The sequence below is a fragment of the Ascaphus truei genome, chromosome 4, assembly GCF_040206685.1.
Source record: "Ascaphus truei isolate aAscTru1 chromosome 4, aAscTru1.hap1, whole genome shotgun sequence".
In the NCBI taxonomy this organism is placed as follows: Eukaryota; Metazoa; Chordata; class Amphibia; order Anura; family Ascaphidae; genus Ascaphus; species Ascaphus truei.
Genome location: NC_134486.1, coordinates 419,445,167 through 419,459,059, shown reverse-complemented (window position 1 = coordinate 419,459,059; position 13,893 = coordinate 419,445,167).

The window sequence follows — 13,893 nt, the reverse complement described above, 5'->3', positions numbered from 1 at the left end:
TCAGTGACACAGCTGCAGTGCTGTGTGCTCTGACAAGGAGAGACAGTGACACAGCTGCAGTGCTGTGTGCTCTGACAAGGAGAGACAGTGACACAGCTGCAGTGCTGTGTGCTCTGACAAGGAGAGACAGTGACACAGCTGCAGTGCTGTGCGCTCTGACAAGAGAGACAGTGACACAGCTGCAGTGCTGTGTGCTCTGACAAGAAGAGACAGTGACACAGCTGCAGTGCTGTGTGCTCTGACAAGAAGAGACAGTGACACAGCTGCAGTGCTGTGTGCTCTGACAAGAAGAGACAGTGACACAGCTGCAGTGCTGTGTGCTCTGACAAGGAGAGACAGTGACACAGCTGCAGTGCTGTGCGCTCTGACAAGAGAGACAGTGACACAGCTGCAGTGCTGTGTGCTCTGACAAGAAGAGACAGTGACACAGCTGCAGTGCTGTGTGCTCTGACAAGAGAGACAGTGACACAGCTGCAGTGCTGTGTGCTCTGACAAGAAGAGACAGTGACACAGCTGCAGTGCTGTGTGCTCTGACAAGAAGAGACAGTGACACAGCTGCAGTGCTGTGCGCTCTGACAAGAAGAGACAGTGACACAGCTGCAGTGCTGTGTGCTCTGACAAGAAGAGACAGTGACACAGCTGCAGTGCTGTGTGCTCTGACAAGGAGAGACAGTGACACAGCTGCAGTGCTGTGTGCTCTGACAAGAAGAGACAGTGACACAGCTGCAGTGCTGTGTGCTCTGACAAGAAGAGACAGTGACACAGCTGCAGTGCTGTGTGCTCTGACAAGAAGAGACAGTGACACAGCTGCAGTGCTGTGTGCTCTGACAAGAAGAGACAGTGACACAGCTGCAGTGCTGTGTGCTCTGACAAGAAGAGACAGTGACACAGCTGCAGTGCTGTGTGCTCTGACAAGGAGAGACAGTGACACAGCTGCAGTGCTGTGTGCTCTGACAAGAAGAGACAGTGACACAGCTGCAGTGCTGTGTGCTCTGACAAGGAGAGACAGTGACACAGCTGCAGTGCTGTGCGCTCTGACAAGAGAGACAGTGACACAGCTGCAGTGCTGTGTGCTCTGACAAGAAGGAGACAGTGACACAGCTGCAGTGCTGTGTGCTCTGACAAGGAGAGACAGTGACACAGCTGCAGTGCTGTGTGCTCTGACAAGAAGAGACAGTGACACAGCTGCAGTGCTGTGCTGCTCTGACAAGGAGAGACAGTGACACAGCTGCAGTGCTGTGCGCTCTGACAAGGAGAGACAGTGACACAGCTGCAGTGCTGTGTGCTCTGACAAGAAGGGTCAGTGACACAGCTGCAGTGCTGTGTGCTCTGACAAGGAGAGACAGTGACACAGCTGCAGTGCTGTGCGCTCTGACAAGAAGAGACAGTGACACAGCTGCAGTGCTGTGTGCTCTGACAAGGAGAGACAGTGACACAGCTGCAGTGCTGTGTGCTCTGACAAGAGAGACAGTGACACAGCTGCAGTGCTGTGTGCTCTGACAAGAAGAGACAGTGACACAGCTGCAGTGCTGTGTGCTCTGACAAGAAGAGACAGTGACACAGCTGCAGTGCTGTGTGCTCTGACAAGAAGAGACAGTGACACAGCTGCAGTGCTGTGTGCTCTGACAAGAGAGACAGTGACACAGCTGCAGTGCTGTGTGCTCTGACAAGAAGAGACAGTGACACAGCTGCAGTGCTGTGTGCTCTGACAAGAAGAGACAGTGACACAGCTGCAGTGCTGTGCGCTCTGACAAGAAGAGACAGTGACACAGCTGCAGTGCTGTGCGCTCTGACAAGAAGAGACAGTGACACAGCTGCAGTGCTGTGTGCTCTGACAAGAAGAGACAGTGACACAGCTGCAGTGCTGTGTGCTCTGACAAGGAGAGACAGTGACACAGCTGCAGTGCTGTGTGCTCTGACAAGGAGAGACAGTGACACAGCTGCAGTGCTGTGTGCTCTGACAAGAAGAGACAGTGACACAGCTGCAGTGCTGTGCGCTCTGACAAGAAGAGACAGTGACACAGCTGCAGTGCTGTGCGCTCTGACAAGGAGAGACAGTGACACAGCTGCAGTGCTGTGTGCTCTGACAAGAAGAGACAGTGACACAGCTGCAGTGCTGTGCGCTCTGACAAGGAGAGACAGTGACACAGCTGCAGTGCTGTGTGCTCTGACAAGGAGAGACAGTGACACAGCTGCAGTGCTGTGTGCTCTGACAAGAAGGGTCAGTGACACAGCTGCAGTGCTGTGTGCTCTGACAAGGAGAGACAGTGACACAGCTGCAGTGCTGTGCGCTCTGACAAGAAGAGACAGTGACACAGCTGCAGTGCTGTGCGCTCTGACAAGGAGAGACAGTGACACAGCTGCAGTGCTGTGTGCTCTGACAAGAGAGAGACAGTGACACAGCTGCAGTGCTGTGTGCTCTGACAAGGAGAGACAGTGACACAGCTGCAGTGCTGTGTGCTCTGACAAGGAGAGACAGTGACACAGCTGCAGTGCTGTGTGCTCTGACAAGAAGGGACAGTGACACAGCTGCAGTGCTGTGTGCTCTGACAAGAAGAGACAGTGACACAGCTGCAGTGCTGTGTGCTCTGACAAGAAGAGACAGTGACACAGCTGCAGTGCTGTGTGCTCTGACAAGGAGAGACAGTGACACAGCTGCAGTGCTGTGTGCTCTGACAAGAAGAGACAGTGACACAGCTGCAGTGCTGTGTGCTCTGACAAGAAGAGACAGTGACACAGCTGCAGTGCTGTGTGCTCTGACAAGGAGAGACAGTGACACAGCTGCAGTGCTGTGTGCTCTGACAAGAAGAGACAGTGACACAGCTGCAGTGCTGTGCGCTCTGACAAGGAGAGACAGTGACACAGCTGCAGTGCTGTGTGCTCTGACAAGAAGAGACAGTGACACAGCTGCAGTGCTGTGTGCTCTGACAAGAAGAGACAGTGACACAGCTGCAGTGCTGTGTGCTCTGACAAGGAGAGACAGTGACACAGCTGCAGTGCTGTGCGCTCTGACAAGAAGAGACAGTGACACAGCTGCAGTGCTGTGCGCTCTGACAAGGAGAGACAGTGACACAGCTGCAGTGCTGTGTGCTCTGACAAGAAGAGACAGTGACACAGCTGCAGTGCTGTGTGCTCTGACAAGAAGAGACAGTGACACAGCTGCAGTGCTGTGTGCTCTGACAAGGAGAGACAGTGACACAGCTGCAGTGCTGTGTGCTCTGACAAGAAGAGACAGTGACCCAGCTGCAGTGCTGTGTGCTCTGACAAGAGAGACAGTGACACAGCTGCAGTGCTGTGTGCTCTGACAAGAAGAGACAGTGACACAGCTGCAGTGCTGTGTGCTCTGACAAGGAGAGACAGTGACACAGCTGCAGTGCTGTGTGCTCTGACAAGAGAGACAGTGACACAGCTGCAGTGCTGTGTGCTCTGACAAGAGAGGACAGTGACACAGCTGCAGTGCTGTGTGCTCTGACAAGAAGAGACAGTGACACAGCTGCAGTGCTGTGTGCTCTGACAAGAAGGGACAGTGACACAGCTGCAGTGCTGTGTGCTCTGACAAGGAGAGACAGTGACACAGCTGCAGTGCTGTGCGCTCTGACAAGAGAGACAGTGACACAGCTGCAGTGCTGTGTGCTCTGACAAGGAGAGACAGTGACACAGCTGCAGTGCTGTGCGCTCTGACAAGAGAGACAGTGACACAGCTGCAGTGCTGTGTGCTCTGACAAGAAGGGTCAGTGACACAGCTGCAGTGCTGTGTGCTCTGACAAGGAGAGACAGTGACACAGCTGCAGTGCTGTGCGCTCTGACAAGAGAGACAGTGACACAGCTGCAGTGCTGTGCGCTCTGACAAGGAGAGACAGTGACACAGCTGCAGTGCTGTGCGCTCTGACAAGGAGAGACAGTGACACAGCTGCAGTGCTGTGTGCTCTGACAAGGAGAGACAGTGACACAGCTGCAGTGCTGTGTGCTCTGACAAGGAGAGACAGTGACACAGCTGCAGTGCTGTGTGCTCTGACAAGGAGAGACAGTGACACAGCTGCAGTGCTGTGTGCTCTGACAAGAAGAGACAGTGACACAGCTGCAGTGCTGTGCGCTCTGACAAGGAGAGACAGTGACACAGCTGCAGTGCTGTGTGCTCTGACAAGAAGAGAGACAGTGACACAGCTGCAGTGCTGTGTGCTCTGACAAGGAGAGACAGTGACACAGCTGCAGTGCTGTGTGCTCTGACAAGAAGAGACAGTGACACAGCTGCAGTGCTGTGCGCTCTGACAAGGAGAGACAGTGACACAGCTGCAGTGCTGTGTGCTCTGACAAGAAGAGACAGTGACACAGCTGCAGTGCTGTGCGCTCTGACAAGGAGAGACAGTGACACAGCTGCAGTGCTGTGTGCTCTGACAAGAAGAGACAGTGACACAGCTGCAGTGCTGTGCGCTCTGACAAGAAGAGACAGTGACACAGCTGCAGTGCTGTGCGCTCTGACAAGGAGAGACAGTGACACAGCTGCAGTGCTGTGCGCTCTGACAAGAAGAGACAGTGACACAGCTGCAGTGCTGTGCGCTCTGACAAGGAGAGACAGTGACACAGCTGCAGTGCTGTGTGCTCTGACAAGGAGAGACAGTGACACAGCTGCAGTGCTGTGTGCTCTGACAAGAAGAGACAGTGACACAGCTGCAGTGCTGTGTGCTCTGACAAGGAGAGACAGTGACACAGCTGCAGTGCTGTGTGCTCTGACAAGAAGAGACAGTGACACAGCTGCAGTGCTGTGCGCTCTGACAAGGAGAGACAGTGACACAGCTGCAGTGCTGTGTGCTCTGACAAGAGAGAGACAGTGACACAGCTGCAGTGCTGTGTGCTCTGACAAGGAGAGACAGTGACACAGCTGCAGTGCTGTGTGCTCTGACAAGAAGAGACAGTGACACAGCTGCAGTGCTGTGTGCTCTGACAAGAAGGGACAGTGACCCAGCTGCAGTGCTGTGCGCTCTGACAAGAAGAGACAGTGACACAGCTGCAGTGCTGTGTGCTCTGACAAGAAGGGACAGTGACACAGCTGCAGTGCTGTGTGCTCTGACAAGGAGAGACAGTGACACAGCTGCAGTGCTGTGTGCTCTGACAAGGAGAGACAGTGACACAGCTGCAGTGCTGTGTGCTCTGACAAGAAGGGTCAGTGACACAGCTGCAGTGCTGTGTGCTCTGACAAGGAGAGACAGTGACACAGCTGCAGTGCTGTGTGCTCTGACAAGAAGAGACAGTGACACAGCTGCAGTGCTGTGTGCTCTGACAAGGAGAGACAGTGACACAGCTGCAGTGCTGTGTGCTCTGACAAGAAGAGACAGTGACACAGCTGCAGTGCTGTGTGCTCTGACAAGAAGGGTCAGTGACACAGCTGCAGTGCTGTGTGCTCTGACAAGGAGAGACAGTGACACAGCTGCAGTGCTGTGCGCTCTGACAAGAAGAGACAGTGACACAGCTGCAGTGCTGTGCGCTCTGACAAGGAGAGACAGTGACACAGCTGCAGTGCTGTGCGCTCTGACAAGGAGAGACAGTGACACAGCTGCAGTGCTGTGTGCTCTGACAAGAAGGGTCAGTGACACAGCTGCAGTGCTGTGTGCTCTGACAAGGAGAGACAGTGACACAGCTGCAGTGCTGTGTGCTCTGACAAGAAGAGACAGTGACACAGCTGCAGTGCTGTGTGCTCTGACAAGAAGAGACAGTGACACAGCTGCAGTGCTGTGTGCTCTGACAAGAAGGGACAGTGACCCAGCTGCAGTGCTGTGCGCTCTGACAAGAAGAGACAGTGACACAGCTGCAGTGCTGTGCGCTCTGACAAGAAGGGTCAGTGACACAGCTGCAGTGCTGTGCGCTCTGACAAGGAGAGACAGTGACACAGCTGCAGTGCTGTGCGCTCTGACAAGGAGAGACAGTGACACAGCTGCAGTGCTGTGTGCTCTGACAAGGAGAGACAGTGACACAGCTGCAGTGCTGTGCGCTCTGACAAGGAGAGACAGTGACACAGCTGCAGTGCTGTGCGCTCTGACAAGAAGGGTCAGTGACACAGCTGCAGTGCTGTGTGCTCTGACAAGGAGAGACAGTGACACAGCTGCAGTGCTGTGCGCTCTGACAAGAAGAGACAGTGACACAGCTGCAGTGCTGTGCGCTCTGACAAGGAGAGACAGTGACACAGCTGCAGTGCTGTGCGCTCTGACAAGAAGAGACAGTGACACAGCTGCAGTGCTGTGCGCTCTGACAAGGAGAGACAGTGACACAGCTGCAGTGCTGTGTGCTCTGACAAGGAGAGACAGTGACACAGCTGCAGTGCTGTGTGCTCTGACAAGGAGAGACAGTGACACAGCTGCAGTGCTGTGTGCTCTGACAAGAAGAGACAGTGACACAGCTGCAGTGCTGTGCGCTCTGACAAGGAGAGACAGTGACACAGCTGCAGTGCTGTGTGCTCTGACAAGAAGGAGAGACAGTGACACAGCTGCAGTGCTGTGTGCTCTGACAAGGAGAGACAGTGACACAGCTGCAGTGCTGTGTGCTCTGACAAGAAGAGACAGTGACACAGCTGCAGTGCTGTGTGCTCTGACAAGAAGGGACAGTGACCCAGCTGCAGTGCTGTGCGCTCTGACAAGAAGAGACAGTGACACAGCTGCAGTGCTGTGTGCTCTGACAAGAAGGGTCAGTGACACAGCTGCAGTGCTGTGTGCTCTGACAAGGAGAGACAGTGACACAGCTGCAGTGCTGTGCGCTCTGACAAGGAGAGACAGTGACACAGCTGCAGTGCTGTGCGCTCTGACAAGGAGAGACAGTGACACAGCTGCAGTGCTGTGTGCTCTGACAAGAAGGGTCAGTGACACAGCTGCAGTGCTGTGTGCTCTGACAAGGAGAGACAGTGACACAGCTGCAGTGCTGTGCGCTCTGACAAGGAGAGACAGTGACACAGCTGCAGTGCTGTGCGCTCTGACAAGGAGAGACAGTGACACAGCTGCAGTGCTGTGCGCTCTGACAAGGAGAGACAGTGACACAGCTGCAGTGCTGTGTGCTCTGACAAGAAGGGTCAGTGACACAGCTGCAGTGCTGTGTGCTCTGACAAGGAGAGACAGTGACACAGCTGCAGTGCTGTGCGCTCTGACAAGAAGAGACAGTGACACAGCTGCAGTGCTGTGTGCTCTGACAAGAAGAGACAGTGACCCAGCTGCAGTGCTGTGTGCTCTGACAAGAAGAGACAGTGACACAGCTGCAGTGCTGTGTGCTCTGACAAGGAGAGACAGTGACACAGCTGCAGTGCTGTGCGCTCTGACAAGAAGAGACAGTGACACAGCTGCAGTGCTGTGTGCTCTGACACGGAGAGACAGTGACACAGCTGCAGTGCTGTGTGCTCTGACAAGAAGAGACAGTGACACAGCTGCAGTGCTGTGTGCTCTGACAAGAAGAGACAGTGACCCAGCTGCAGTGCTGTGTGCTCTGACAAGAAGGGTCAGTGACACAGCTGCAGTGCTGTGTGCTCTGACAAGAAGAGACAGTGACCCAGCTGCAGTGCTGTGTGCTCTGACAAGAAGGGTCAGTGACACAGCTGCAGTGCTGTGTGCTCTGACAAGAAGAGACAGTGACACAGCTGCAGTGCTGTGCGCTCTGACAAGAAGAGACAGTGACCCAGCTGCAGTGCTGTGCGCTCTGACAAGAAGAGACAGTGACACAGCTGCAGTGCTGTGCGCTCTGACAAGAAGAGACAGTGACACAGCTGCAGTGCTGTGTGCTCTGACAAGAAGAGACAGTGACACAGCTGCAGTGCTGTGCGCTCTGACAAGGAGATACAGTGACACAGCTGCAGTGCTGTGTGCTCTGACAAGAAGAGACAGTGACACAGCTGCAGTGCTGTGCGCTCTGACAAGAAGAGACAGTGACACAGCTGCAGTGCTGTGCGCTCTGACAAGGAGAGACAGTGACACAGCTGCAGTGCTGTGCGCTCTGACAAGAAGAGACAGTGACACAGCTGCAGTGCTGTGCGCTCTGACAAGGAGAGACAGTGACACAGCTGCAGTGCTGTGTGCTCTGACAAGGAGAGACAGTGACACAGCTGCAGTGCTGTGTGCTCTGACAAGAAGGGTCAGTGACACAGCTGCAGTGCTGTGTGCTCTGACAAGGAGAGACAGTGACACAGCTGCAGTGCTGTGTGCTCTGACAAGAAGAGACAGTGACCCAGCTGCAGTGCTGTGCGCTCTGACAAGGAGAGACAGTGACACAGCTGCAGTGCTGTGTGCTCTGACAAGAAGGAGAGACAGTGACACAGCTGCAGTGCTGTGTGCTCTGACAAGGAGAGACAGTGACACAGCTGCAGTGCTGTGTGCTCTGACAAGAAGAGACAGTGACACAGCTGCAGTGCTGTGTGCTCTGACAAGAAGGGACAGTGACCCAGCTGCAGTGCTGTGCGCTCTGACAAGAAGAGACAGTGACACAGCTGCAGTGCTGTGTGCTCTGACAAGAAGGGTCAGTGACACAGCTGCAGTGCTGTGTGCTCTGACAAGGAGAGACAGTGACACAGCTGCAGTGCTGTGTGCTCTGACAAGGAGAGACAGTGACACAGCTGCAGTGCTGTGTGCTCTGACAAGAAGGGTCAGTGACACAGCTGCAGTGCTGTGTGCTCTGACAAGGAGAGACAGTGACACAGCTGCAGTGCTGTGTGCTCTGACAAGAAGAGACAGTGACACAGCTGCAGTGCTGTGTGCTCTGACAAGGAGAGACAGTGACACAGCTGCAGTGCTGTGTGCTCTGACAAGAAGAGACAGTGACACAGCTGCAGTGCTGTGTGCTCTGACAAGAAGGGTCAGTGACACAGCTGCAGTGCTGTGTGCTCTGACAAGGAGAGACAGTGACACAGCTGCAGTGCTGTGCGCTCTGACAAGAAGAGACAGTGACACAGCTGCAGTGCTGTGCGCTCTGACAAGGAGAGACAGTGACACAGCTGCAGTGCTGTGCGCTCTGACAAGGAGAGACAGTGACACAGCTGCAGTGCTGTGTGCTCTGACAAGAAGGGTCAGTGACACAGCTGCAGTGCTGTGTGCTCTGACAAGGAGAGACAGTGACACAGCTGCAGTGCTGTGTGCTCTGACAAGAAGAGACAGTGACCCAGCTGCAGTGCTGTGTGCTCTGACAAGAAGAGACAGTGACACAGCTGCAGTGCTGTGTGCTCTGACAAGAAGAGACAGTGACACAGCTGCAGTGCTGTGCGCTCTGACAAGGAGAGACAGTGACACAGCTGCAGTGCTGTGTGCTCTGACAAGGAGAGACAGTGACACAGCTGCAGTGCTGTGTGCTCTGACAAGAAGGGTCAGTGACACAGCTGCAGTGCTGTGTGCTCTGACAAGGAGAGACAGTGACACAGCTGCAGTGCTGTGTGCTCTGACAAGGAGAGACAGTGACACAGCTGCAGTGCTGTGTGCTCTGACAAGAAGAGACAGTGACACAGCTGCAGTGCTGTGTGCTCTGACAAGGAGAGACAGTGACACAGCTGCAGTGCTGTGTGCTCTGACAAGAAGAGACAGTGACACAGCTGCAGTGCTGTGTGCTCTGACAAGAAGAGACAGTGACACAGCTGCAGTGCTGTGTGCTCTGACAAGGAGAGACAGTGACACAGCTGCAGTGCTGTGCGCTCTGACAAGAAGAGACAGTGACACAGCTGCAGTGCTGTGCGCTCTGACAAGGAGAGACAGTGACACAGCTGCAGTGCTGTGCGCTCTGACAAGGAGAGACAGTGACACAGCTGCAGTGCTGTGTGCTCTGACAAGAAGGGTCAGTGACACAGCTGCAGTGCTGTGTGCTCTGACAAGGAGAGACAGTGACACAGCTGCAGTGCTGTGCGCTCTGACAAGGAGAGACAGTGACACAGCTGCAGTGCTGTGCGCTCTGACAAGGAGAGACAGTGACACAGCTGCAGTGCTGTGTGCTCTGACAAGAAGGGTCAGTGACACAGCTGCAGTGCTGTGTGCTCTGACAAGGAGAGACAGTGACACAGCTGCAGTGCTGTGTGCTCTGACAAGAAGAGACAGTGACCCAGCTGCAGTGCTGTGTGCTCTGACAAGAAGAGACAGTGACACAGCTGCAGTGCTGTGTGCTCTGACAAGAAGAGACAGTGACACAGCTGCAGTGCTGTGTGCTCTGACAAGAAGAGACCGTGACCCAGCTGCAGTGCTGTGTGCTCTGACAAGAAGGGTCAGTGACACAGCTGCAGTGCTGTGTGCTCTGACAAGAAGAGACAGTGACCCAGCTGCAGTGCTGTGTGCTCTGACAAGAAGGGTCAGTGACACAGCTGCAGTGCTGTGTGCTCTGACAAGAAGAGACAGTGACACAGCTGCAGTGCTGTGCGCTCTGACAAGGAGAGACAGTGACACAGCTGCAGTGCTGTGTGCTCTGACAAGAAGAGACAGTGACACAGCTGCAGTGCTGTGCGCTCTGACAAGGAGAGACAGTGACACAGCTGCAGTGCTGTGTGCTCTGACAAGAAGAGACAGTGACACAGCTGCAGTGCTGTGCGCTCTGACAAGGAGAGACAGTGACACAGCTGCAGTGCTGTGTGCTCTGACAAGAAGAGACAGTGACACAGCTGCAGTGCTGTGCGCTCTGACAAGGAGAGACAGTGACACAGCTGCAGTGCTGTGCGCTCTGACAAGAAGAGACAGTGACACAGCTGCAGTGCTGTGTGCTCTGACAAGGAGAGACAGTGACACAGCTGCAGTGCTGTGTGCTCTGACAAGAAGAGACAGTGACACAGCTGCAGTGCTGTGTGCTCTGACAAGGAGAGACAGTGACACAGCTGCAGTGCTGTGCGCTCTGACAAGAAGAGACAGTGTGGCTTGCAGAGCAGCCACAGCAGTTAGTTTGGCAGTTTCAGGAAAGGCCCTTTCAGTGCGAGGGGGGGGTTGCTTTCTACAGTACAGTGTTATGTGATATCACCGGTGCCAGTTGCACGCGGGGATCGCGGCCTGCGTCTGGGCTCAGACACGCTCTACTACAAGAGACATTCTGCGGGTGAGACGCCCCACGAGGGAGACACCTCACGCGGAGGCGGATTCCTGTTCCTGCGTCAGACCCTTTTTGAAGAGCTTTACACCCGGGCACAGACGTGTGCCCGGGCATGTATCTATAAGTGCACCAACTATACACACGTGAGCAGCGCTGCCGCACATCAGGGTGGGGGTCCAGGACACTGGGCCGCTGGTGCCGAGCACCCAATTATTGTGGGCACTGTATGGTTGGGTTACTATTGGGCGGAGAGGCCAAGGGCCTTAACCAATGGGGATATTGGTGCCCTTGCACCCAATGTATGTTTGTTATGCATAGAGCTGTTGATTCTCTATATTATGATACTGTGTGTTATGTTACTGATCCCTATAGTAAACCCTTTTAGCCATAACCTTTGGTGTGGGCTGGTTACTGTATGGATGTTCCTATGTGAGGTCCATTCTACACTCCTAGAATCTCAAATAGGTGGAGGCGCTGACCCAAGAAACGTTCCAGAGAAGCACCCCAGGTTCCCAGCAAGCAGAGGTTCAGGCCTCCTGTGAACCTGCAGGTATACGCACCACACCTGGTAACATATAGGTTCCCCCTCACATTCACTCTATCTGCGATTGGGGTAGGGTGAATACCCGTTACATTTGGAGGCGCTGCTGAGATCAGACCTGGGGTGCCCTATTCTATTTTTGTGTCAAATTGTTCATCTGAATTGTCCACCATGTTACTACCCACAAGCCAGGAGGTTCATGCCTGGGCCGTCAGGATGGGAGAGCTGCCTAGTCATGTGGTAGCAGTAGGGAACGTGCCCATGCATGAGGAGGGGAGTGCACTTCAGGAATCCCTAGGGAAACTTCTGGGCTTAGGCAAAGTGCGAGCGATAGGAGAAATGTATGACCCCAACTTTTACTGGTGTATCATACTATGGGCGGTACATCAGGAAATATGCCAGGAAAAGGCCCCTCATACGTTAAAGGCCCCAGAGACTCCACCAGAAGGCTACTCCCTTGTCTATGCAAAAGTCAGACTGTCACACACTTAGTGAGAACTGCTGGAGCCTGCCGGGCCCCCTCCGAAGTCAGACTTTCACACCCTGCTGGGACTTGCCGGGCCCCCTCCGAAGTCAGACTTTCACACCCTGCTGGGACCTGCCGGGCCCCCTCCGAAGTCAGACTTTCACACCCTGCTGGGACCTGCCGGGCCCCCTCCGAAGTCAGACTTTCACACCCTGAGTGAGACCTGCTGGGACCTGCCGGGCCCCCTCCGAAGTCAGACTTTCACACCCTGCTGGAACCTGCCGGGCCCCCTCCGAAGTCAGACTTTCACACCCTGCTGGGACCTGCCGGGCCCCCTCCGAAGTCAGACTTTCACACCCTGAGTGAGAACTGCTGGGACCTGCCGGGCCCCTCCGAAGTCAGACTGTCACACCCTGCTGGAACCTGCCAGGCCCCCTCCGAAGTCAGACTTTCACACCCTGCTGGAGCCTGCCGGGCCCCCTCCGGAGTCAGACTTTCACACCCTGAGTGAGAACTGCTGGGACCTGCCGGGCCCCCTCCGAAGTCAGACTTTCACACCCTGCTGGGACCTGCCGGGCCCCCTCCGAAGTCAGACTTTCACACCCTGAGTGAGACCTGCTGGAACCTGCCGGGCCCCCTCCGAAGTCAGACTGTCACACCCTGCTGAGACCTGCCGGCCTCCCCCGCACACACAGCGGTGGGATTTCTATCAGACACCACGGGGCACGGACGCTTCTCCCTGCGCCGGTGACGAGAGGGGGACGCTTCTCCCTGCGCTGGTGACGAGAGGGGGATGCTTCTCCCTGCGCCGGTGACGAGATGGGGACACCTCCAGGCGCGCCTGATTTTGGGACTTCGCCTGCAGCAGCGCTTACCAGTGTGGAGAAACTCGTGGGCGCGGAGTTTTAATTCACCACTGCGGTGCCGGGATTATTATCCCATAATGAGGATTTTCACTGCTACATTGTAATTAGCTTTTCACGTTTGCGGTTATAACCCCATTTTGCAGGACCTCACTATTTCTGGTATTTCTCTCCTGATAGGATCATACCCCCCACCCCCCCATCCAATGGGCTTTTACTCTGCAGACCCCCACCCCCCCCATCCAATGGGCTTTTACTCTGCAGACCCCCCCCCCCCCATCCAATGGGCTTCTACTCTGCAGACCCCCACCCCCCCCCATCCAATGGGCTTTTACTCTGCAGACCCCCCCCCCATCCAATGGGCTTTTACTCTGCAGACCCCCCCCCCCCCCCCATCCAATGGGCTTTTACTCTGCAGACCCCCACCCCCCCCCCCATCCAATGGGCTTTTACTCTGCAGACCCCCCCCCCCATCCAATGGGCTTTTACTCTGCAGACCCCCCCCCCCATCCAATGGGCTTTTACTCTGCAGACCCCCCCCCCCCATCCAATGGGCTTCGACTCTGCAGACCCCCCCCCCCCCATCCAATGGGCTTCTACTCTGCAGGTCCTATTCTCTTGTCCATTGGTATATCTCAGATGTGGAATTGTGGCTTCCCACACACAGCTATTGTAGTTAGATTAGAGACACATTGTTACTGAATTATATCTTTTCTTGCGCTTGTGTGATACTATACCCCTATCTGTCCCTTCTTGGTTTCTCTGCGGGACCTGAGGCTCTATAGCAGCATTTCAATGTACTTTTCACAGACTCACATATCTATTAACCATTGTTAGGTTCTGATTTTTGCGCAGCAATTATTTTTGTATATATGTATATACAGTATACGGCCAACTCTAATCAAAAGCCTTACTCATAATATACGGCAATCTATAATCAAAAGTCTTACTCATAATATACGTATATATACGGCAATCTATAATCAAAAGCCTTACTCATAATATAC